Genomic DNA, 27,378 nt, shown 5'->3' on the forward strand with positions numbered 1-27,378 from the left:
GGAGGGAATATTACTGGGAAGTGGGAGGCAGCTGGCATTGCCTAGTGTGCACGCGTCTGCCTTTCGAAGTATCCTGTAGCTAGCTCTCTTTCTGGGAGTTCTTGGCCAATGCTAACATTCACTGGTAATACACGAGCCCTGGAGATGCTGGGCTTTTCCAGACGTCTTGACATGAACGTGCATCCTTGATATTGCCCCAGGCCTTTGCCATTGCCATCACAGTTCTGAAGAATAACCATCTCAGGTAGCTGCCCACACACTCCTAGCATGGCTTTATCAGACCTGATAATCTTCTCGTTCATATGCTTATTTATTATCTGTCCATCTCCTGGAGTGTAGGGACCTTGTTTCTTGTATTCTGCTCTAATAGGGCCTGGCACAGAGCGGACACTCAATAAATACCAGTGGAATCAATTCCAAATTTACATGGATCCTGCCTTTCAACCAGGAGGAAGGAATAAAGCATTCCAAGAGGAACAGGGAATGTGGGTTTCACTGGGTTGCTCTAGTTAATGGTAAGGAATTGAGAACATGCACTAGCATGTTGACAAATGTGACTCTGAGGGGCCCCTTGAAGGGTTAACCGTTGGCTGGGTCATGAATGTGGATCCCAGATGGACAAGCAGAAGACAGGGCAGAGGTGAGGCGGGTGGAGAGGAAGACACCAAAATAGAGGAGCAAGGTGGGGACAGAGCGGAAGTAAGGAGGGTGAGCCTCAGAAAATGCAGCAGCGTTTTAGGCTACAGGCTCAATATCTTGAAAGAATATATTTTATTTTCAGATTAAACATTAATGCAACATCACTGTAAAACTAAAGCAAAATGTAAGTAGAAAAGAAATCAACATTAATCTTACCACTTAGTCATCGTCATAACCACTGTGAACATTCTGGTGGGTGAACATTTCTTTCTATCTTTTTTCTTCATATACTCACACTTCTCTTATTTTGATTTTAAATATTTGGTCACATAATGTGCACCTGTTTTGCACTCTGCTTTTTTTTCACTTAATGCCATTTAAAATGCTTTTTTTTTCCTCATTTGGTGTCATTAAAAATGCTTTGAAAACATCAGTTTTCTATGGTTACATGGTCATCCAATCTTCTGGTTACATCATAAACCCTACTGTTGCATAAGTTGCTTCTGTTTTGTTTTTTGTTTTTTGTAGTTGAACATAAGCTAGTGACAATTATCTTTACGTACACATTGCTGCCTGAACTGTTTCATGATTTCCTTCAGGTGGACTGCTAGAAGGAGAATTCCTGGACCGAAGAGTAGAAATCTTTCCCAGACCTTGAAGCATGTGGCCACATGGCTTCCGTGAAGAGCTGGAACAGTGTACATAGAGCATTTTAAAGCCGAGACCCTTCCTGGAGCAGAGCAGGATTTACCAGCTCTAGAGAGAATCACTTCTGATAAGATTTGGATCAGACTTTCATGTTCTGTAAATCAGACTGATTTTAGGCTTCTCCCACACTCTGTGTGACTTCACCTCTATTCTTCTGCAGTAATTTTAGGAGCAGCACTGGGGGAGATTCCAGACCGTCTCCATGGTGCTCAGAGCAGATAGAAAAGGGGATTCTGTCTACACGTGGGACAGAGACGCCAAGAGGTGGGCAGTGTCCTTCTGGGGGGTCCAGCTTCCTGATGGCAGGAGGAGGCCAAGTGAGACACCTCAAGGGAAAGGTGTCATGGTGGAAGAGTAGAAATTTGCCCTGGAGCGAACCCTTAGAAATTCTAGTTTTTGTTTTAAGGAGAATGGGATTTCCTGGTGTTCGTTACAACAGTACCCATGTTCTCTTTGATTTACTTTCTCATAGACATTTTTGTCTGTTTTATGTATCGGGGGTTCATTTTGTTTGAAAGTGGGCTCTTCTAAGAGCTCTTTCCAATATCAACATTTTCTGATTCTACAGGCAGACATTATTACCCCATTTAATGGACGGGTGAATTGAAACATGTATAAAGTGATGCAGGGAGTTGCTTTTGCGATGTGGTGGCTAACTGATCTTGGGCAAGTCAGTTAGTCTCCCTGAGCTTTGGTTTTCTCGTTTCTAAAATGGGAATGATAATGCCCACTCGACAGTGTTTATGCAAGTGAGAGCCAAACTCAAGGCCCAGCCTTTGGGAATAAGCATCTAACCTGCATCTGCCAAATGCTGACATCCTTCTTTTCTCCCATGCTGGCCCCACCACGATTCACTTTAACGCATCCTCTTCGGTGGAGGCATAGAAGAGGAAAGAAGAAGTGTGTACTTTAAGGGAACCTTCGGATCTGTTAGAACATGCAGCCTCATTATAGTGATTCTTCTGTAAGAACAATGTTTCTTTTATGGTTTGGGGAAAGATTTTCTTCTTCCATCATGGAACTAAAATCTGGTTGTGTAGAATCTCTTGGAGCCATTGCTTGTACTGCTGCTTTGCTTGACCCTAACATGCTGTGTGATTTTGGGGTTCCATCTTCACCTCTCTGGATCTGGGATTTCTGTAAAATGAGATGGTCAGGCGAGGTGACATTAATGGTCCTTCCAGCTCTGCAGTTTAAAAAATTTTTTAAATGTTTACTTACTTTTGAGAGAGAGACAGACAGAGCATGAACAGGGTGGCGGGGAGGGCAGAAAGAGAGAGAGAGGGAGACGCAGAATTCGAAGCAGGCTCCAGGCTCCGAGCTGTCAGCACAGAGCCCAAGGCTCGAACCCACGAACTGTGAGATCGTGATCTGAGCTAAAGTCAGACGTTTAACCGACTGAACCACCCAGGCGCCCCATTTAAACAAATTTTTTTTTTCAATCCAGCTCTGCAGTTTTTAAACGCTACAAAGATTTGGGAATAAAAAAACCTTGAAGTATGTTTCTTTTCTGTAGGGAAAAGGATCCAACAAAACCCCCCAAAACTGCCATTTTAAATTGGCCACTTGGGGTCGCCAGCGATCCAAAAGACTGGCTAGGGAAGGAAGGCCCAAACTGTGTGGAGCTTCAGCTAACGGATTCTGGGGGTGGTTTACAAAATTTTCTTTTTGTCTCTCCCTTTAGCTCCAAAATTCACCTGAAGACTTGATTGCATCATTAATATTGAGTGGACCGCAAGCGCGTGCCAGAGACAGTGTTCCCAGCTGGGCCACAGCATCCCGCCCCAAAGGAAAAGACAAAGAAAAAGAAGAAACAGTAATTCTGGAGCTCTGCTGCCTCTGCATTTGGACTCTAATTCAAGCTGCTACATATCGTGGCTTTGCAATTCCCGGACTTGAAAAGTTAGTTCCACAAAGTGAAACTGCATGGCATAAAACATGCCTTAGGTGATGGAATAAACCTTTGGCTCAAAAATTCTGGGGCACAGAAATATTCTCACTGAAGAGCTTATGAGTGTCTCTGTTGGCAGTTCTCTTGGTGGGCTTTGCTGATGGTCGAGGTGGGGGAAGAGCAGGCTTGGAGGTCCCTGTAGAAATCAGGGAGGGACCACTGAGCAAGAAATAAATGAAATAAAACAAGAATCTAAACAGCTCAGTGTTTGCCCACACCCGGAACAGGGTCCTGGCAGCAGGCTCAGCACAGGCCAGACCCCTCTGTGGAAAGTTGGCTGAACCTTGCCCTCTGGGAGCAAGGAAAAGCGTCTCTCCTGCCAGGAATGCTGTATAAACATCCTTTTCCTACAGGATCCTGTGGCTTGGGGGTCCAGCGGAACGCCGGGAAAGTATCCTAATGGAGACAGATTTCGAACTCCTGCTGTCTTTTTTCAGATCATAAATTACTGTTAATTCTGTTTATACTCTCCCCCTCTCTTCTCTTAATAGTTTTAGAAAAGTAATTGACGACAAAGTGGAGCCCGCAAAGGGTTTAAGGGAGCCTTGCTCCCCTGGCTGAGAAGCCGCCAAGTATTTCCTCATCCTGCACTTTGCTGCAACAAAAGTTAAATATTTATGGACCACAGGTGCCCTTCCTTGCCTCCTGCATACCCTCTAGTGGCTTAGCTGTTCAGGAGCAGGGCGAGGGCTTTCGGTGCTACTTCACAGGGAAGGGTAAGGTTTGCTTGCTTGCTTTCCTCTTCCAAATCCAGGAGGGGTGTGTAAGCCCTGTGTGGGCTTTGGGGGTTGGGGAGGAAGTCGCTCAGAAGAAGACCCCGGGATCTGGTAGTTTCTCCTTGCTCAGGCATCATCTTGCTTCATAGTGCACAGTCCCTGGGGGCATTTGCTGCAGTCAGTTCCAGCGTAGGTGCCCCAGCTCAGAATTGGTGGGGTTTGGGTTTAAATCCTACTGAGCTGTTGACTTAATCTCTTAGAGTCTCAGTGTCCCCATTTGTATTTCCCAAGAGGGTGGTGAGGAAAGTTAGATAATGTGTGAAAAGTGACTGCGACCTGGTAAGACCCAGTCCGTGCCGGTTCTTTCTTCCCTCTTGACTCTGCTGTCCAAGATGGTAGCCATCAGCTGCGTGTGGCTCTCGAGTGTTTGAAATATGGTTACTTGCAAATGGTAAGTGCTGTAAACGTAAAATACACATCAGATTTCCAAGACTTTTTCTAAGAAAAAATAATTAAAAATATCTTGTTAATAATTTCTTATACGGATTACATGTTGAAATAATACATTAAATAAATGCTAACTAAATACTCTGTAAAGTTAATTTCACCTGCTTCTTTTTATTTTTAAAAGATGTGGCTGTTAGAAAATTAAAAGTTACACATGTGGCTTGTATTCGTGGCTCATATTATATTTCCATCAGACTGCCCTGACCTCGTTCCTAATCCCCCCATCTCTCTGTTCATATTCTTTCCTTTGTTCAAGGCCTTGCTCAAGCTTTATTGTTCTCATGAGGTTCGTTGTCTTTTTGGTTCGTCTCTTCCTTCTCTGAAATCTCCTGGAGGTTTTGTCATTGGAGAAAGTCATGTAACCTAGATTTGTAGGGTGACTTGAGCAGGAAAAGCATGTGAAGTGTTTAGCCCAGTGCCTGGCACATTGTAAACACGTGGATACTATGATTGATATTTTTCTTGTTAGTATCACTGGTGTCTGGCCCCCTAGTTCAGCACTGGTTATATGTTATCTTGGATGCTTCTTAATTATTTTCTTATGTGTTTAGTCTTGTGTGTTTATATCCTCTAAGATATAGTGTCTTAGAGGATAGAGACCACATCTTCTATTTCTCCTGGGTCTGTCCGTAACCTATAGGACAGTGCTGGACACAATGTCCTCCTCATGACCATTCAGGGACAGAGGCAGAGCCTGCTGACCGACTGACCTGGCATCTTCTTTCTTTTATTCTTTCTGGAATGTCTTCTCTACCTCTCCTTCAATGAGCTCTTTTTTTTTTTTTAATTTAATGTTTATTTGTTTTTGAGTGAGAGAGAGAGAGCAGGGGAGGGGCGAAGAGAGGGAGACAGAGGATCTGAAGTGGGCTCTGCATTGACAGCAGGGAGCCTGATGCCAGGCTTGAACACATGAACAATGAGGTCATGACCTGAACTGAACTTGGACACTTAACTGACTGAGCTACCCAGGTGCCCCTTCATTGAGCTAACTTACATCCTGAAAAGTGATAATAATGGTCAACACATGTGCTCATCCTGTTCTAAATAGTTGACATATACTAACTGATTTAACTCTCACAACTATCTTGTAAGGTATTGTCATTACTCTCATTTTACAGATGAGGAAACTGAGGGCACAGAGAGATTAAGTAACTCATCCAAGTCACATAGTTAATAAGTGGTGGGGGTGGGATTCAAACCCAGGCAGTTTGGTCCCAGAAATCTTGATGCTCTGAATCATCAGGGTCAATGTCACCTTCATCAGAAGCCCTTCCAAAGCCCTTTTCTGCAGTCTTCTATGTATTATCCCTTTACCTCCTCCATTATACAGTGGCCCCAGGTAAATATCTTTGTCATTGCCCTTGTAACCATGATTGGAATCCCTGGCTTACTTGTTGGTTCTCCTCACTGGCCTGAAATCTCCCTGAGGGTCTCGGTGTCTGATGCCTAGCAAGCCCTCCATGAGTGTCCCAAGGAAGAATGAATGGGGCTTCAGGTTGCAGGTGACAGATTTCTCCAAGGATCCAAAGAGGTGGGACTAAAAGAAGATTTTCCTTTTCTATGCTATCATCCTGTTAATTATGTCATACCATTTATAACAATCTATAACCGTCTTGTTGGCTTTTCTTTACCTGATTAAAAAAACCCTTTCCTCTTCCCAAGAATGAAGGTGAGGAGCTTTTGTGTCTTATTCTCTGTTCTACTCCACTGCCTGCCATTGAATGTATATTCACTAAATATTTGTTGAGTGAATGAATGAATGAATGTATGTATTGAGTGCCTACTAAGTGTTCCAGGCACTGTATATATGTCATGGTTCTTACCTTCACAGGGTTTCTAAGTTTATGGTGTGATGGTGGTGATAGGGAACACAGGGCAAGGACAATGGCAATATAGAGGTAGGGAAAGGATAGGATGTTTGGAGAAGAAAAGGAAAGAGACTCAGTGTGTGGGATGGGGGGGGAGTCCAGAACGGGTTTTTGCAGGAAGAAACTCAAAGCACAAAGCTGAAGGAGAGTCAAGAGAGGAGTGATGGGGGAGATGGAGGGGACTCTAGGCAGAGGGAAAGAGGTGTGGAACAGGCAAGGTGATCTGGTGATTTGTGAGCCCACTGGGTGCAGAGTGGAAGGAAGATCTCTGAGAAATGTGCCAGGACACTTGTTGTCTGAGCTCTGCCATTGCTGTACCTTCTCTTCACAAATTCCCGTCTCCGGCCTCCAGCTACTCTTGTCCTCCTTTTCTTCCTTGTTTCTTTCTGGCTCAAATAGTACATAAAGTCCTTTCATCTACCAGCATTTTGTCCCTTGGTAGGGAGACTGCCACACTCCCAGCGAATTATGTGATCATAGCTCTTTATGTTTATCTCATGATCTGTGCCTTTGTATCTATTTCTGGAGGAGTCGTCATCTTGGACCCTCATGGTAACTGTCTGAGTTCTCTCGGTTCTCAGTCTAGACCAAAACCTATCAATTATCAGTCCCTTACCTTCATCTTACCATGTGTATTTCCTCTTCTTTGCTCATCCCTACACAGGTGCTTGATCTGCCAATGAATTTCCATCTCTCTCTCTATGTCATTCATTTAAGAACCCCCCCCCCCCCAGGCCAAAAGTATCCCATCTGATGAATACTTAAAGGGCAGTAGGATGTAATATTTATACTCAGATCTGTACTGAGAGGCCAAGGGTATTTGGTCTTAGATTTTATACTTTGTGTTTCCTTTGTTGTTGGGACCATCTATTCTGTCTTTGGACAGCTTGAATTATTTGGAAATTTCTTCTCAGGGAGTTTTGATGTGCCTACGCACGGAGTCCATCCATTGGTTCTGGCTCTACAGTTAGGTTCCATGGGGGCCGAATAGCAGAGTAGCTAAGGGCGTCTGAACCTTGGCTGTGCTGCGCACATTGCTGGCTTCGGGACCCTGTGCAGGTTACCTCACTGTCTGGGCCTGTGTTTCTCCTCTGCAAAATGGGGCTAATGATAGTGTGAGAACTTCCTAAATGTTAGCTGTTATTATATTTTTACTCTTTGTGGTTAGAGTGAGCAAGAGAAGAGTGGGCTTCCAGTGGCCCCATGAAGTGTAATTTGAACTCACACTTTATGAAATGCCACTTTTGACTCATCTCTCAGAAAAAGGAAAGATACGCTTTTAAGTCAAATGCACACTCCTCCAACTTATTTCTCTAAAGAGATTTGATAGTGTCATTCTGACAGTAAAACTTTAATTTATGTGGCATAGTTTCTTTAAGAAGTTACAACTTTCCTCACACTGTTGAAAGTTCTAAGAAATAAGTGGTAATAGTTGTATTTTTTGCAGAGAGGAAGGGATACCAGCCTAGAGCATTATGCCCTGGGCATATCCAGATATAGTCCAGGCTTCCATCTGGATAATGGCCCTGACTGGGAACTGGCCCCTCACCTGTGAGCCATCACTGACACCCAACTGTGAGACCAATGCCACATCCACCCGTATCAAAGTGGTATTCTTTGGGAAGAACAAAGTGGAGAGGCAGAGGGAGTGGGATCTTTGCCACCAGGAGAATTTGGGGGGGTTGTAATACCCAAGTCACACAACTCTTCCCCTCCCCCAAGTACCGTCATTGGGATCCCTTGGAAAGACAGTGGTCAAGCTGGGCTGGGGCACTCAGAAATAGGGAGGTTCTCCTGGAGGGGAAGCCTAGGGGCACCCTGGAGCCTAAGAGACAGGGTCCCACAGCTCCCTAGACTCCTCAACATATGAACTGGGGCGCAGCATAAACATTTTATTGAGATCTGAACCCAGTGCTTTTGTGCCTAACCATTTTGGAACTCAAAGGGGAAACAAATAAAAAGAAGGAAATGAGCGAGAAAAAGGATGGAATTTGCCTCTGTTCCCCAGCAGGACAGACATCTCAAAGCACCCAAATTGAAACAAATGAGTTAATTACATGTCCTTTAAACTATGTTTATTTACACTTGCTGCCTTCCGAATTTGGGCATTGCAGTCTCCTAAGACTCCTTTGTTCTGGAAGGAATCTGAATTCAAGAGGACAGCTGATTTGTGGGGTTTTAGCCAGAGGAAGTTAGGCTGGGCAAGCAAACCTGGGTGCTGCTGCACTATTTGTTAAAAAATTATATTCTGATTCCTGTTTCTATTTGGCTGTTGGGCAAAACAAATGCATAATTAAGAACTTCACCTTTGACTGTTTAGCTCTCCTTAATTTTTTCTTTTAACACCAATAGGAAATTTCCATTTTCATATAGTAGCATCAAGATACCCTGCTCTATTGAATCAACCAGTAGGTTTTGAAAATAAGCATAACAAGCCATATAAAAAATAAGAAAATCCACTTTTAGGGTTTTAGATTCATGCCGTTTAATTGTTCGTCTATTTCCATGATAAGGTGAGACTGGTCCTGTGTCACCGGAGGGACTGTATCCTGCTGTTTTTTCCCATCCTCATTTACAATGATTATGTTATCAGGCTAGCCAGGCAAAAGGGTGGAGCGACTATAATTTCAAAGCAGGATTAGGTTGAAATAACGAGGTCACCAAGTTGTGGTTACCAAGGCAACGTCACATCTAAGAATATGGGATGCTTCTAGGAGATGAGGCAAAGCCTGGAGCCTTTTTTCCCCCCTCTGCACAAAAATCGCTCACTTCCTAGATAAAAAATCCTTATTAATTGCTTTTAAACACATTTATTCTTTATTTTTAGGAATCAGTTTTTAAAAAAATAAGCTTGATTTCAAAGTTTGTATTTTTTATTTTTACTTAAGTGATAATGAATCTCACAATAGTCGATTGGACCATTGTTTTCCCCTCCCTTTGGGAACTCGTATTTACTTTCTTCTTTCAGTTTTTTTCCTTTCTCTGCATGACCCCTGCCCCCCCCCCACCCCCGCCTCCCTCTTTCCCTTTCTCTTTTAATATTGCAGGGAAAAGACATGGAACAAAATGAAAAAATTGAAAGTTACGTGTTCTGGTCAGATTTTGAGATTACAAAATTGTAATAGGTGCTGAAAACTGTAACCTACAGCCAGAATATTCATGCCTCCCTCCCTCAGAAAAATGCTGAGCTCAAGTGAGAAAACCTTGGTCTTCATTGTCTCCTAAAATTTCAATCCACCTTTAAAATTGTGGACTATGGAGGTAAAGCAACTAAGAGGGAGAAGATCCAGCAGTCAGTGCTTCTGATCAATATCAGCTATCAGTCCGAACAATTCCCACCAATTAACCTCTTTTTCCTCCGAATTCATTTCTGTCCTCTGAGTTTTTAGATAATGGCTTCAAGTTTCTTCATCTTATAAAAAGTAGGCTTATTTTAATATGGGTTCGTGTTTGTGAAGCATGGATTTTACTTAGGTCTTTTCTTAAAAGAACATTTCTGACCCAGCGTGAATCACGGGACACCGTGCCGTGTGATTGGAACCATCAGATTCCTTCGCGTTACAACACGACTGCTCTTCAGGACATGTTGGCTGTTCACCTTTTGCCCTGGCTTTGCATAAGGAATATGAAGTGTGCTTGCAAACAGAACCTTGTTAGTGGGCAATAGTTTCTTCCTCCTGGAAACCCACGTCAAAGGATTCTCATTCTCATCATTTTGTTTTCAGTTTTGAGCCTGGGGTGATGGAAAGCTTCTGGATTCCAGAGTCTGCAGGATATGGGTTTGAAGATCTGCTGCGTGATCGTGGACAGGTAAAGTCGCCGCTCTGAATTTCTTCACATGGCTCTATGAGGACTGAATGAGATATCATGGAAACAGCACTTAGCTCAATGTCTGACATTCAAAATAAACCTCACATTTCCAAAATAATAAAGCTGCATATGAAATTAATCTGTCTTCCCAGTCTTGCCCCCTCCCTGTCCCCTAATACCTTCAGGATAGTTTTCCTAAAATTCAAATCAGATTATATCATTTCCTTGCTGCACTGGGTTGGATAGTGTCCTCCCCAAATTCATGTCCACATGGAGTCTGTGAACGTGGCCTTATTTGGAAATAGAGTCTTGGCAGTTGTGATCAAGTTAAGATAAAGTCAATCTGGATCAAGGTGGACCCTAAATTTAATATGAACAGTGTCCTTATCAGAAGAGTGACATTGGGACACAGGGACACAGGGATACAGACACACAGAGACACAAAGAGGAGAATGCCATGGGACGACAGAAGCAGAGATTGGAGTGATGCGTCTATAAGCTGATAAACACCAAAGGCTGCTAGCAACCACCTGACATTAGGAAGAGGTCTGGAAGGGTCCTTCTTTGGAGCATGCAGAGGGAGCATGGCCCTGTGGACACCCGGGGTTCAGACTTTTGGCCTCCAGTACTATGAGAGAGTACATTTCCAGAACTATGAGAGAATTGTTTTCTTAAGCCACTTGACTTGTGGTAATTGGTTACAGCAGCCCTGGGAAACTAACACACCCGCTTCAAACCTTGTGGTGGTTCTCATCATCTGAGTGAGGTCCGAGGTCCCACGACCTGCTCCCTGATGGTCTCTGCAGCCTTACTGCTCCTGTCCTTTCTTCTGATGTCTCATCTGCTCTAGATGTCTTTCAGTCTCTCAATGCAGCGCTCTCCTGTGCCCCAGAGCCATGTCCTCCTAGAGACCATCCGCCCATCTCTTTTTAGAACAGCCTTTCTCTCCCCGGTCACCTAGTTAACTCCCACATATCTTAAAGGTATCGCCGTAAACATCCTTCCTTAGGGGTCTTTCCAGATGCCTAGACTGGTGCAAGCCCTTTCAAGTGCTCCCCCAGCACTCATCCTCATTTCTCCAGTTATTTTGATGGCAGACCATAAGCTCAGTGAGGTCAGGACCTGTCTCTGTTCTTGCTCACCGCTGGGTTTCTGCATCCTGGGATGGGGCCTGGGAGAGCACAGGCCCAATCAGCACAGATGGAATGATTCAGTGAATGAATGACTGAGTACATGATTGTTTGGCATGCGGTTAAAATCTTGGTAAGATCTGGTGAGAGGTAGGAATGCTGCTGATCAGAGATAAATTAGCAGCTAATCTACAATTTGGATTGATTACCATTGATCCAAATTTATAGGATTTTGATTGTTTTCATGAAATATAGGCCCAAAGTTCCTCCTCCCCTCCATCTGATTGTCTACTTTTAACTAAAAACTAATACATGTTCATGGTAAAAAATGGTAAAACATTTCAATGAGACATAAGCTTTTCTTCCATCTCAAAACCACATCCTACCTGCTTTCCCTAGAAACAGCAATTATTAAGAGTTTCTTATTATTATGAATAATCCAGTAGAAATAATCCAAACATATAAAACACACAGTATGCACAATGTTCTGCTGTTTATTCACTTAAAATATGTCTTAAAATGAATTTTGTACTGGCACATATAGTTATATCTCATTCTTTTTTTTATTGGTTGCAATTTATTTAACTGTCCTCCTAATGTTGAAGATTTACATGGTTTCCTGATTTTTGATATTACAGATTATACAATAAACCTTCTTGTACATGAATCTTGGTGAGGTTATAACGGTAGGATATATTTCTAAAGGTGGCATTGTTGTGCCCTAAGCCAACCACAAATACATTAGGCCAAGGAATCAATTGGAGAAAGAGAATAATTTTGATTTAAAAAACCCTTTAAAGTTTTGATAAGATATAGATAGAAGACGAAATGGCTATTGAGAAGGTTATTCCAGGTTAATTTTTTTTTTCTTAAAGATGCATTTTCTTTTTCTAATTTAGGTCAACAGAGTCCAAAAAAAAATGACTCCTTGAACAATTCTGAAATTATTGTTCTGATTTTTTTTTTTTTGTGTTGTCAGCCATATGGCTAATTACCATATAGGCTATATTTTTAATAACATATAGTAAAAAGGAAAATCAAAGTAGGTTGAAAAAAGGAGTATGGGCTAAAAATAATTGTACATTTTAAAAAACTAAACACAAACAAAATCTTACTTGAATGTCAGAAAGATTTAGGTAATCATTGTGAATTTATTATGCTAGTTACGAGTAGGTATGTTAAGATCCTTTAAAAAACAAGTTTTTAACAGAATTGGAAATTTCACACAACCAAGATTCTTGTAAAATACACAACATGATTTTGAAGACTTGAGATATTTATAAGTCAGGGAATGGGGGGACTTATGATCTAAAAAATCAAGACATATTGCAGTCTTCTTAGAAATACAGGGGGAAAAAGTCCATATAAAAATAGCTAGTTTTAAGCACCAGAAGTGCTAGGAATTTAATTCCACAGTCATTTATTAAGGACTTATGGTGTGTGTAGTTTCAAAGAATAGAAGGGAGATGACTTTTACCCAGAAGGAACTGGAATTTGTAATCCAAGACAACCATTTCTAAGAATGCTGCTGCTTCATTCTTTAGAATTTTCTACTGAAAAAAAGTGGGAACATAAATTGCTAGAAATAATTTCACCTTAAATGTGTGTTTAACCTTTTATCCAGTCATTCCGGTTTTGGAAATGTATTCTAAAAGAGACAATCATCTCTATCTCTATCTATCTATCAACTATCTATCTATCTATCTATCTATCTATCTATCTATCTATCTATCTATCAATCATCTATCGAGAGAATGCCAAAGGTTTGTTTTCAGAGGTTTTTTTTTTTTTTTTCAACCCAGATGTGAGCAGCCTTCTTGACCTTGCCCTTTGGAGAGCAGGGTGAAATTGGGAGATGTTCCGACTGTCTGCCTCCTGCTTCCTGCTTCTTTCACACAGCTTCTTTTATTACATGTCAATCCAGACATGAAATCCAAGCCCTTTGTTAGTTCTGGGGAAAAATCCTCAACAAAAACATTGTTTAAAAGTTAAGATTCATGGGGACAGGTAGACTGCAAACTATGTTCTGTTCTCTAGGGTTTGTTTGGCCACCTTATGATCAGGGACCCTCTCATGGCCTGTCCCCAGTCAGTACCCACCATTAAATCATGGCTCTCCTCTTTTCTCACTTTTACTTTTTCCCTCTAGAACAACAAGAAAATTCATCTCCCTGTTTTAGAAGAGCAGTTAATTCCCCTTCTTTGAAGTTTTGGGGACCAGTTGCCATATACTTCCTAAAATATCAATCTACCCCAAACTTTAAAAAAATTATTTATTTTTTGGGGGATATAATTGGCACCCAATATTATGTTACTTTTAGGCATACAACATAATGATTCAATATTTTGTGAAATGATCACCATAGTAAGTCTAGTTAACATCCATCACCATACACAGTTACATACCCCCAAACTCTTAATCAAGGATTTTCCCTGAAGAAAGCTTCCCCCTAAGAGAAATTTCAGATGTTTGAATAATATTTTATTTCATTTTTACACCTTCCTCTCTATCTTTACTGTAATAGTAAACATTTGAAAACAATCTGAATGAAAAAAATAAGAGAATGGCTGGATGAATTATAATCATGACCTATACTGACTTTTATACTGTCCTAAAATTATGTTTACAAAGGTATTGCTGATTCATTCATTTATTCATTCATTCATTCACTAAGTATTTACTGAGGACCTGTTATGACTTGGGAGCTGTACTAGGCATTGGGGATATAGTGAGGTAAACAGAGGACACAAAATCTCTGTTACAATCTAACAGGAGGGACAGATATGAAACAAATATTTTCACATTCACTAATGAAGTACATTTGTGGCAAGTGCTATAAAACAGCGGCACTGGGTCCTGGGAAATTGCAAAAGGGGAACCAGAACTGATTTGGAAGAGGTAAATTTTGGAGGTCATATGTGAAGACCTGTTAACTAGGCAGGTGGAGAGGGAGTGATGGTGGGAGAGTTCCAAGCAGAGGGAACAACATGTGTAAAGGTCCTGGAGTGGAAGGAAACAGGCTGAGTTTGAAGAACAGGAAGGGTTAATGAGGCTGAAGTATAGAGAACAAAGCCAGGATGATGTGAAATGCACCTGGAATGAATGCTGGGGTCAGAACATGTAGAACCTTAGGGGCTGTGTTAACAAATTTGGAATTTCGCCTTAAAAATAAGGGGAAGCCATTGAACACTTCAAGCAGCAGGATGACATGAGATTTGGGTTTTTAAAGATACTGACTGCAGTGTAGAATGGATTGTTAGAGGCCAGGAGTAAATAAAAAGGGACCCATTAAGGAGTTATTGAAGGTGTTCTGCTAGGAGATGATGGTGGTTTAAGCCAAAGGGGATTTTCCCTCTTAGGATACTTTTGGCAATGCATGGGGACATTTTCGTCTGAAATTAACTATGGTGGTTTTCTTTCGATTAACGTTAGCATGGTATATCTTTCTGTACCCCTTTGCTTTTAACCTGTCTATGTCTTTATACTTAAAGTGGATTTCTTATAAACAACAGGTAGCTGGGTTTTTTAATCCACTCGTGTAATCTCTGCCGTTCAATCGGTGTATTTAGACCATTCATATTTAAAGTGAATATCGATATAGATGGGTTGATATCCACCATGTTTGACACTGGTTTTTCTTTGTTACACTTGTTCTAGAAATAGAAGTTCCAAGAGCACATAGTTTATGTTTTTCACTCTCTCTGCAGACTTGTCAAACTTCCTAAACATTTCAGGAATTAAGTAAGTTGTAAGGACCCACTACTGACAATGTTTACTAACCAGACTGATATTTCCCACTCTCTATTGGGCATCGGTGTTTGACTTACCTTTGGCATCTCAAACTCAGTCTGTGCAAACCTGATTCCTCTTGATTAATGATGTCAATTTCCATCCAACCATTCAAGATTAAAATCTTGACATCATCCATTTCTCCTCTCCTTCTTTATTTCTCCTATTTAATTGGACAATGTGTCCTACAATTCTAAATCAGAAATGTCTTTCTGATTTGCTTCTGTTTCTTCCTGCTGTTAATACTTCAAACAGTATTGCTTCAAGTAGGAGCATCATCTCCTACTTAGAAAATTACAAAAGCTTCAATAAGTGTTTTCCCTTTCTTGCATCCTCTACATAGCCCCCAGCAATGCAATCTCATTTTATTACTCCCCTTATTTAAAATTTCCATTGGCTTTCCACTTCATCCCCAGGATAGCTCCGTACTCTTTACCATGGTAAATAAGATTTTGGGAACCTGTCTTCTACTTTTCTGGTTTCATCTTCTATTTGTGCTCCCATACTGCTTGCTGTTCAGAGATACGGAGTGCACATTCTGCACTTGAATGTCTCAGTGCCTTTGTGATGCTGTTTCTTTATGCTAGAATGCTCTTTCCTTGCTTCTCCAATGACCAGTTCCTGCTTGTCATTTACAACCCAAGTTGAATGACACCTTTTCATGAAGACTTCCATGACTTCTGTATAGAGGTTTGGATCCCTTTTTCATGTCACATAGCACTTTCCATTTATCTGAGAGGAACACTCAGTATACCTAATTACTTGCTTCCAGATCTTCCTTCCCCATTAAGCTGTGTGCTGTCTTCTTATTCTTTTAGGGAGGCACTTATTCTAGTGCCTTTATATAGATCTTACATACAATTCTTTATTGTCCTTATTGGTGAGGGGTGAATACATTCTTTTGGTTTGATATTATTGGTGAGAAGAAAGAAAGATGCTCACTCTTGTGGATTTCTCTTAAGGCTTTCTAGTTGCTGGGCATATTTCAGAGCCATGGACAAAGACAGTTCAGTTCTTCAATGCTTTCCTCTGCTCTCAGAAGCAGAATCAGACTTGTGTCCCCTACCAACAAGCACAAGACTGAGAAAGGCTTGACTAGAGTGTTCCAGATAGCTACACCCCCAGAATGACAGAAGCTTCAGGCGGCAGTCAGAAATCTTTGATGTGCAGTTTCCATGCACCTGTTGTAACTTTCTTTGGTACAAGAAGTAAGGTGGTCACAAAGGAAATTATATATTCTGGGCTTCTTCCTTCCTCCATAGTTTTTTAATTCCTTCTAAAATTAGGGTTTCCTGCAGTTATTTGATCATCCACCCCTTAGTAAAAAAGTCTATTTTACATATTAATATATCTCAACGTTTGACAAGTGTTGACTATGCATGGCTTGGATAATTCAGACGTGGAATGATATCTCAATTGAAAAATAAACACACACACACACACACACACACAGGCTAGAAGATTATTTCACTTAGATGAGCCTAGTTTAGAATTTCTTGGGCTATTAAGTGAGAACAGTTCATCACCTAGACTAATGGCTGAACTTCTGTGTTGGTTCATGATGATTTTCCTTTCAAATCAGTTTACACATGAATATAACACAGACAATCCAATTTGATCTTGTATCCAAATTCCATTGCTCAAATCAGAAGTGTAGTCATGGCCCAAGACTCCAGCCTACCTCCCCAGTTGGGGATTTACTAGGAAATGTTGGTGTTGCCTCTTCTGTATACATTACTGTCTGTTGCTTCTCTAATCAAATTGATTTTTCCTCAGGATGAATCTTTCCCTGGTACTTACTCAGGATCTTGTTGATGGAACATGGAGGAAAAATACATTATGCATTTCACGTGGAAAAAAGCTCTAACCAGGTGAAGTTTCATTAAAAAATATACAACTGTTTTTGATAGAATTTTAAGATAGAAAAGGTGTTGTCCTTTGCGATTGAGCCTCCAAAAGCATTCAGTCGGCTCTGGTGGTTATCTCTCCTAAAGGCAGCCGAGTCCTCTGTCCTTCTTCCCCTCTTCCATTTCCTCCTCGCTTGTCCAGATTTTCCAGGGTCTGTGTCTCAGCTCAGCTCCAGAAGCAAGGTGGATCGAGTGGAGGATATAAACCTAGGGACAAACACACTCAGCAAAGTGTCAGCAAGAAATACAGTATCAATAGCTGTTAAAAATATACCAGTAATATGCTATATAAATATATATTCTTTATAGTTATGTCTATAGTAGGAAAACAAAGTCTTATTTAGTAAGAAGATATTTTATCAGTTTCTCTAGACCTAATTTAAAAAAAAAACAACCAGCAGTGTAGCTGAGGGAAATGTAAAATTTTTACATTAATGGCTAGTCTCTGGGTACTTTAAATAATTCCAAAGATAAGTGTAGACCCTTTCTTTATGAACTTTTGTGACATGACATTATTATGTTACTGCAGAATAGATTAAAAACAGCACCTAATTTCTGTTCAGCCACAATTAGAGGTGAGGTTCCAACCTGGTTCATTAATCTTTCAGATAAGAAATAAACTTGTTTTTCCTAAACTGTTAGGAGATTGATACTCTCGCTTCGGTGGCGTTTTGTTTACTTGGCATGTAAACTGTCTGGGCTTGTGGGCACTGTACTTGATTTGTCACCTCAGGATAAGATAATTTGGGATCTTTCACATTTCCAAATCATGTCGTGCCTAAGCAGTTGAACCAGCTGACAAATGAGATGTGCCTGCAGTGCGGCTCCGGGGGTCGGGGGTGGGGGCGCTGGGCGGGGGGCTGACGAGTGTGAGCGGCATGTTGGTTTATTAACAGACACATTTGATTCCAGAGGTTAATGTTTTTGTGCACAAGACAGATTACACAGTGCACGATCTGCATCCCAAAGAGAGATACAGAGCTGCAGCCCATGGGTTGGGCCACCATCCCTTTGGTCCCTGAGCTGTTGTAGCTGCAAGGTTCCTTCGTGAGAAGTGGCCTGGTCATGGTTCTCAGAAGGCCAGGCTCCCGGTTTCCTGCAGTTGATTCTTTCTAACTGTTGTGATTTTTTCCCATTTCTCTGTTGTTTATGCAAGTTCAACTTTTTTTTTTTTTTTCTCTGCTAGGAATTTGGGAGCACTGGTGGCCTGTGCTACCTGTTGCGTGTTCACTAACCCAGCACTAAGTCATGTCATTGTGTCAGTTAATGAGCAATTGTACGTCAGACAATAATAGTAAGAATAACTGCCATTCATTGAGTGATCGTCTTGTGCCAGGCACTGTTCCAAAGCTTCTCATGAATTAACTTATATCATCCTCACCTCAGGGTGAGGAGAGGACTGGTACTCTTGCCATTTTATAGAGGAGGAAATGGAAGCCCAGAGTCACTTGCCCAAGGTCATTACTAGAGAGGGAACCTCAACAGGTGTCCTTTCAACTCAAACAAAGGCAGCTGCAGAGCGGCATGGGGTGTTGGCATCACTTTGAGTTGTGGTGATGTGGCGCTCACCCAGGTAGGGATAACCTCATTCAGGGATCACTTGGATTTCTTTGTTTGTCTTACTGGCCCCTAGAGTCTGGCATTCAACATGATCACCTGTTGAGAGAGCCTCATTTGACCGTACAAGAAATGGTTCCCCGACCCAGAGCAGAAAGGAGTGTGCTCTGAATCGAGGTTTTCACACCAGTGGTTGAGTTCTTCATCTCTTTCTCTGCAATGGCTCCAAACATCCTTACTTGCTGAATTCTATAGCTCTGGGTTCCTCTGATAGCTACTACGTAGGTCCGTGTGGTGAGACAGCAATGAGATCCCTTCCCTGCCCCTTCCCCTCCTGCCCTTCTCCTCTTCCCCTTTCTTCTCCTTCAGGATGCTTTCTGTTAAAGGACAAGTCACTTCTGAATTAGGTTCTTGGACCGAATTTCCACATGTGTACATGTGTAGGGGGTCTTTCCATACAACACCAGCACTTCTTGGATGCCAGCTGGTGTCCTACAATGCAACTCAATTATCTACCCAGAGACAGCATCAGATTCCACAGGTTAAGGGTTCAGTCCTACAAGACTGCCCCCAGCCCCCTGCCAACTTCAGATGCCAATTGCAAGCCCAGGTTCTTACCTGTGCTTCTGACCGACTGCTACAATTTGGAGTTTCCTATGACCTCCTTTTTTGGACTTCAGACACTAGTTGCAAGCCCAAGTTGTTACCTGTACTTCTGCCGACTGGCTATAAATCAGGTTCCTATGACCCACTCCTCAGGTTCAGTTAATTTGCCAGAGTGGCTCACAGAACTCAAAGAAACATTTTACTTACTAAATCACTGGTTTATTATAGAAGGATGTAATGCAGGAATAGCTAGATGGAAAGGATGCATAAGGCAGGGTACGGGGCAAGGAGTTCCCATGACCTCTCTGAGTATGCCACTCTTTGCACATCTCCATGTGTTCACCAACCTGGAAGTTCTCTGAATCTGTCCTCTTGGGTTTTTATGGAGGCTCTACTACATACTCATGGGTGATTAAATCAATGGCCATTGGCGATTGATTCAAAGTCTGGGTCTTCTCCAACAGAGGTGAGGTGTGAGGGATGGGGAGGTGGGACTGAAAGTTAACCCTCTAGTCACATGGTTGGCTCCCTTGGCAACCAGGGTGGGGTCCAAAAGTCATCTTATTAACACAACAAGAGACACCTTTATCACTCTCCACACTGAGGAAATTCCAAGGGTTTTGGAACTGTGAGTCTATGAAACTGTAGACAAAGACTAAATATATATGACAAATGTGTTTTGGTCATCTGAATGACCACATGTATATTTTTCTTTTAAATCACAATGTCGCAACCTCTGAGCAGTGTCTTATGGATTTTGCCCTTCACTTGGTCCATGCTTTTTGCTGTGAAGCCAGGAGTCCACCAATGCTTTTTCTGAGGGAAGATGGCTGCCAACTTGATTACAATCTGAGAAAGATTGCCACCTGCCCCCAAGTTGCTGAATCTATGATATTCTCTGTTATAAAGAAACATCTCCCTGTCCTTATTTGTTTCTTTTCCTCCCTCAAGTTATCTTCAGCAACCCTAAAGTTTTGCTATTAACCATTTTCTGTCTGCACTGTGTGGGTGACTCCATAGGAGAGCAAAGCTACTACAATTTCTCGATTCTGAAGTGCATGTCCCCCCCCCCCCCATTTTAATATCTCTGAAATTGAGTGGTATCTTCCAATCAATGGCACACAAGCTTTAAATGGTAGCATTTTCCCCCTTAGAGATACATAAACTAGTATTGTATAATTGATGGACACTTAGATTCAATGAAATGCAATATTATGTATTAGGAGACCAGGGGAAAAATCTCTTTTCTAATAAGTATTTGTCAAATACCTGCTAGATGCCAGGCTTTTGCCAAATGTTGGGGATACATACATGAAGAAGGCATAGCTCCTATGCCAAAGGAGAGCATAACCTCCAATTTGATGAAAGTTTAAGAAGTGAGGGCTGGGATGCATTCATACAACCAAAAGGGTTTGTGAAGTCTAAAACAATTGATCGGTATAAGGTATTATTATGATTTCCTGAGTTTTATAATATTAAAAATGTCTTCAGAATTACAGTCAGGACTATCACTCTTGAAGGCTGTCAGTGCGCTTCCTTGAAGGAACATTTTTCTGACAGGAATCTGACAGAAGTCAATGTGTCCTCAGAGCTTTTAGTCTTAGAGTTTCTCTCAGCCTAACGAGGAATCCTTTATCTTAATTAGGTTTAAATATATCTTCTTTTGACCCTAATCAACCTCTAGTGGAGAGCTGTGAATTTCTTAGACTATTTTTTGGTCCTCTTTTGATTGGTTTTTCTTAGCAACTTCTTTCAAAAATGCATAAGTGGTAGGGTAGAGGAGAGAGAGAAAAACAAACTTGCATGGAATGTGCTTTGCATTAGCCATTCTCCTCAGTGTCCTAAATTCTTGCTACTCTCAAGTGTGGTCCAGGGACCAGCGGCTTCAGCATTGCCTGGGAGCTTTGTCGAAATGCTGCATCTCAGGCCCTGCCCTGGACTTACCGAGTCAGAAGCTGCATTGGAACAAGAATCCCAAGGAAATTCACATACACATTTAAGTTTGAAAATCACAACCCTACATCATTATTATGTTTAATTTGAAGAGCTACCTGATGATGGAGATTTTGCTATTCCAGTTTTGGGCTGAGGAAACAGATGCTTGGAAAGGTTAAGTGACTTATTTAACATACAAGGTTGAAAAGTAGAGGAGGCAGGATTCATATTCTAGTTTTTTTCGGACCCACATTATGTCTTTCTACACTGATTCTTCTGTGTCCCCTAGTGTCGATGAACAGCAAATGATATATTATTATCTTTACCTTTTTATAAGTTTTGTACACCCCCAGACATAACAAAGAACTTATTAAACTCAAATGGTAAAGATAAGCATTTATATCCTGATGATTGCCTTCAAGCACCATATCTCATGTGCTCAAAGGTCCAGAGGGCTCAGGATTATTCCAGAAACTGGACCGGGATGAAGCATGTCAGTTAGGTGGACAAGACCTAATTATGACCGTGATTGTCAAAACAGCTCTGTTTAGAGCTTTGAACTTCATGTTCTGTCCTTCCAATTGTGGGAGGTGATAAGGAGGATGGAAAGGCCTGAATGGGAAGGGGGAGGAGGCCAGGAAGAGAGACATTCCCATGCTGGCTGGCCAGCTGGTGAGTGCACTGGAGAGAATTGTGATGGAGAGAAGGGAAAATTTAGTATTATGACAATATTATTTATTATTAATCTAAAGTCTTAATTCTAATTTCACCTATTGTCCCCCAAATTATTCATGTGGAATTTTTAAAGATTCCAATCAAGATCTATACAATTCATGCATTACATTAGGTTTCTGTGACTCTTTATCTGCATTCATGTGCAACATTTCCTCAGCCTTTTTCTGCTTCTCTGGGCATTGATATGTTTGAAGAGCACAGGTTCCTTATTTGGTGGAACACACATCAATTTTGGTTTGTCTGATGTTACCTCATGATTTGATTTAGGATATGCATTTTTGGCAGGAACGCCATAGCAGTGATTCTGGGTCCTTCTCAATGCAGCAGTTTCTTTTCAAATACTGACCTTCATGAAGAGGAGTGAGGCCTCCTTAGAGAAAGTCTGATTCTAAGGAAGACTCAGATGATCCTGGAGCATGTTGTTGCCCAGAAAACAAGGAAATGCTTACAAGGTTTCAGGATCCAGCTCTGAAAGCTACCTCTGGTCAAACATGGGACAAGGTGATCATTAAAAGTCAAGGATAGTGATCAACTGGTCATCTGTTGAATGACATCAATATCAATTATCAATGGGAGAACACTTACAGTAAAATCCCCATAAATATATAGAGAAAGGAACAAGGAAGAAATTACATATCCCAACTTTTAGATATAGAAGAAGGAAATAAATGCCAACTAATAAAAATGTAGAAGTTAGAAAACCACCATTTTGCAACCATGAGTATGATCACTGTTTCAGACAAGGCTCATCCACATGGATGCGAAATCATCCACATGGATGATAAAAAGTTTAATGAGGAACAGGTATTTACATAATCTCAAAGTATCTCCCCACATTGTTTATTGTAACCAAATATGTTTTTTATTAAAAATGACTTTAAGACTAAAATGTGCTAGCTAAAAATGAATATTTCAAGACTGCCATGCCAGACTCAGACTCATCAAATCAGAATGTCTGCTGGGATTAGATCCTGAGAATCAGTTTTTTTTTTTTTTTTTTTTTTTTTTTTTTTTAAGTGGGCTTCACACACAACACAGAGCCCAGCCTGGGGCCTGAACTCAGGACCCTGAGATCAGGACCTGCGCTGAGATCAAGAGTTGGACATGTAACTAACTGAACCACCCAGGCACCCTAGAGAACCAGCTTTTTAATAAGCCCATTTAAATGTTGTCACCACTGACTAAGGACTTCCAATCTCTGCGTTGATGGAAATTCTACTCTTTTCCTCTTACTCCATCCTGGTGGCTTGAAGGGTGATGACAGGTAGCAGAATCACCCATTTCATTTCCTTTTGATTCTGATTTTGATCTGATCATTTCAGACCAGAGTGAAACGTTCTTTATTGACTCGGAGCCCTTGTGTCCACCGCAAAGCATCGTCTTCCTTTTTTTGCCAATCCAGCAACAAAGAATTCACATTACTAAACATACAGTGCTCTTTTTTGTTATCCATGTGGTTTTAATTAAGTTTTAACTAATTTCCTTTATCTTGTCATAATTATTATGATCTTCCAAGTCATGTCACATTAATATGTGAAAACGGCTCCCTGGCATGTCTGGCCAAGGAACAAAGCCATTATGACCTGTCTTACTAAATTAAAGTGGGGAGACCAATCAACTTGCATTTTGTTGCTTTGCTTTCTTTGATAATTTATGTTAAAGGTAAGCGAAGGTTCAAAGGAGACAACACATTGCAGCCTATCGTCCCCATCACATATACAGCAAATAAAAGTATTGCAGACTTTAAAAATGTACATACATCACCAGAGAAATGAAAAACAAGACAGCATATATCAAGGAAGCTACTGGTAGTGATCAAATTGATCTGTTGCAACCCAAACTTTCAGGTTTATAGAAGTCTCTGTAATGACCATATTTTCGCTAATATAAAGTTGGCAACATATCATTAGACAATGGATTTTATTTTTCTGATTCATGAATTTGTTTAAAAGGAAGGTTTGCAAAGGTAAATGCATGCAATCCCATTTATCCGAATGCTATTTATTGAAAAGAATGAAATGGAAACTCATCTGGGAAAATCTGGGAATAGAGTCACTGCAGGTGGAAACTACATTTTGGGTAAAACAAGACAAGGTAGGTTGGAGAGGATAGTACCTGTTCCCGCTGCTGGTGCAAACAGATGCTGACTACTCTGGGTGTGTTTAATGCAAGCACTTTTGAAGGCTCTTGCTGTGCAAACTCTCAAGTTACTGCACAGGACAGGACTGCTAAGCCTCATTAAATCTTTTTGCTGATAGATATTTTGGCACTTACTCACCAAGTGGCCTGTGTGTGTGCAGTTTAAGAGATCCTTATTTTTTTAAATACAATTCTCATTGATTAATCTTTATATAGCTATCATTTCTTGAGCACCTGCCATAGGCCATGTACCATGCTGAGTCCTATTCCCCACACTAATTTAATTCAAATAGCAGGCCTGGAAGGTAAGCATTACTGTCCCTATACACGTCTAAGGCGCTGAGCTCCCCAAGGTTAAGTAACTTGCTCAGCTTGTCAGTTAATAGAACCAGATTTGAACCCAGGAATCTGACTTCCAAACCCATAGTGTCTGGCTGGCCCTCTCTAGTGCACTTATGAGATGCTTGCAGGAATGATGAGTTCTGGTCATGCTCTCAACCTATCTGTTCTGGGTTCCTGCTAGTTTGCCTTTTTGCTCTGTGAGCAGGACTTTATTTTCTGGTCCCTGGACTAGGTCAGCCATGGTTCTTCCCTGTTATGTTCCCATGGCCCATTTATTTTCTTTATCATAACAAAGAAACATCACAGCTTTTTCTACTACACATTTAATGTTTCTATTCGCCACTAGATTGTAAGCTCCACGAGGGCAGGAACCGAGTCTCTGTTGGTCACAACTATATCTAGCATATCTCATGGCACATGATGGGTGCCCAGAGAATATTGAAAATACAAGTGAGTGAGTGTTGTACTAAAATCATCACAGCAGAGTCTTTTCTCCTTCAGACCTGAGATTGCTCCCTTATATTCGTTACACCTTTTCCTTCTCTTTTACCTTTTTGTCTCATCAGAATATGTAGCAAGTGGAGCAGCCAAGGCCCAGATGTGGGTCTTTCTTATTTCCTTCACCTTATACCACATTTAAAAGTGGAAAGGAGGCTTCTGGCTGCGGGTCCTATCAAACCACCAGCCGATTCTTCTTTTGTTTCTTATTTGCTATCCCTAACACTAATTTTTAACTGGCTGAAGCATCAGAGCCAGAAAGCGCCACCCTTGAATGTCTTGCTTGCTCAGCTGAAAGCAGCAGCTGTTCCAATAAGCAATTTGAGGTTCGGCACCTGAGATTGGCTCCCTCTTTTAAGCAAGACTGCAAGCTCAACAGAATGTAGGAAAGCATGAAAAAGTTTCCTAGCCTGTTTCTCTTAATGTAGCAAGGAAAGCAGCACAGGTTGAGGAAGGATATTTGCATTCTGGACAAGGAGAACTGGCTCCAACATGTACAATTTCAGCTGAACTTCTTTTGATGGGGTCCTGGGAATCACGAATGATTTGTTCATCAAGGGTTATGAAGAAATGACTGTCTGAAAGATGGTTTTGTTATTATCCCTATTGTGTGTCCTAAGTGGTGTACTGGTAAACGTGGCTTTCCCTTCAGCAAAGCCCTGACGTGTGGTGTTTGCAATTTCTATAGTGTAAATAGTCCCTTTGTGGCTATTTCTTTTTTTTTTTTTTAAGTGAAATATGGTTATTTATTTATTTATTTATTTATTTATTTCAATATATGAAATTTATTGTCAAATTGGTTTCCATACAACACCCAGTGCTCATCCCAAAAGGTTCCCTCCTCAATACCCATCACCCACCCTCCCCTCCCTCCCACCCCCCATCAACCCTCAGTTTGTTCTCAGTTTTTAACAGTCTCCTATGCTTTGGCTCTCTCCTTTGTGGCTATTTCAAACTAGTAACATGATGTCATTAAATGTATAATAGAGAGGTACTGTACATGACCTGTTCGCATATAGTGCTCTAAGTAGATCTAGCACACCCCTGTCTGTCTTAATCCCATTAGCTCCTACTTGGAAACAGAATGGTGGTTTAGGGCCTGAGCCCACCATGGGAGACAATGATGGGTGGTGAGGCAAAGGGCCAAGCTGGTGCTTGAAGCTGACAGACAAGGCCCATGAGCTAGAGAGGACACAGGCAAACATCCCATCTGGTGGGCAGGGGTGAAGGTGTAGAGAGAGTCAAGGTGAGGGTATCGAACCCAAAAGTTTAGCACCAGAGGCTGATAGATTGAGAGTGGAAGCATCGATGACATCAATGACATCTGGTTGACCTTGATTATGTTGCTGAAAGTCTCCACGCTTCAGTTTCTTTAGCTATAAAATAGGGATATATAATAATAGTTCTCATCTTAAAGAGTTTTTGCTGGATGACGGATTATTATAATAGATGTAAAGTGCTTAGCATGGTGCCTGGTGCAGAACAAGGGCTCAATTCATAGTCGCTACTACAGGTAGGTGGGCATGCATATGAGCAGGTGGGGCTTCCAGAGAAATGGAACATGAGGAGGAACCTTTAAGGAACCTTAAACACGAGGAGGTGTTTGCTGCTTATCTTCATGGGCTGGCGGTAGGTCTGCGTGGGTTAGCTGTCCTATAGGGTCAGGCCGGAGGTGGGTTGCTCAGCCTAACTGTTGGTGAGACAAAGAATCAAAACCCTCTTGAAAATTTTTTTTTACTGTTTATTTTTGAGAGCGAGAGAGACAGAACACAAGTGGGGGAAGGGCAGAGAGAAAGGGAGACACAGAATTTGAAGAAAGCTCGAGGCTCTGAGCTGTCAGCACAAAGCCCAATGCAGAGACTGAGCTCACAAACTGTGAGATCATGACCTGAGCTGAAGTTGGATAGAGTTGGAGCCAAAGTCTGACTGAGCCATCCACACTCCCCAAAAGCCTCTTTGATAATTGGTGGTGTGTGTGTGTGTGTGTGTGTGTGTGTGTGTGTTTTAATTAATTTATTTTTTTGTGCCTGTTTTCTAAACCGTTGAAAGAAAAATCTCATTCTTCTCTTTGTGGCAGGTTGTACAAAAAATCCTTACATTGAATTTTGGCTCACAAAGAACCCAAGAGTGCATTCTCACATTGGAATCCTGTCAAAGAAGAGATCGGGAGCTCTATGTATAGAGAGGCAGAAGAGGTGAGAGAATTATTGTTCCTGGAACACATGCTTCCCAGTGGGTAAGAAGGAAATATGTGGACATAAATGGATGGAACGTGTTACATAGCCCTCACCGCACATGCCAGTTCCTTATGAGAATGCTGTCCTCTCTGTTCTGCTGTTGTTGCTGTTTTTGTTGCTAAATTCCAGTAGATTGCCACATGAAGTACCCATGGCCGTCAGTCTTTCTGATTTTCCAAAGTCTGTAAACTTGAGAAAGTCAACCACTGGGAATGTATTGTGCCTTTTCTAAGAAGTGCATCATGCCCTTCTAACAGGACTGGACTTTGACTTCTGCTCTCATTCTTTCTCCAAACAGCAGCAC

At 41.4% G+C, this 27,378-nt stretch overlaps 1 long non-coding RNA gene across 1 annotated transcript; it reads left to right on the top strand.

Moving 5' to 3' along the window:
- The first annotated feature begins 10,115 nt into the window (after nucleotides 1-10,115).
- LOC109269620 (uncharacterized) lies at nucleotides 10,116-27,026 on the top strand. The gene is made up of 3 exons (XR_002081169.2): nucleotides 10,116-10,199; nucleotides 16,895-16,989; nucleotides 26,915-27,026. It is a non-coding gene; the product is annotated as an uncharacterized LOC109269620 (long non-coding RNA).
- The last annotated feature ends 352 nt before the right edge of the window (nucleotides 27,027-27,378 follow it).

Source organism: Panthera pardus, unplaced genomic scaffold, assembly GCF_024362965.1.
Source record: "Panthera pardus isolate Hobbes unplaced genomic scaffold, ASM2436296v1 HiC_scaffold_13, whole genome shotgun sequence".
Lineage (NCBI taxonomy): Eukaryota > Metazoa > Chordata > Mammalia > Carnivora > Felidae > Panthera > Panthera pardus.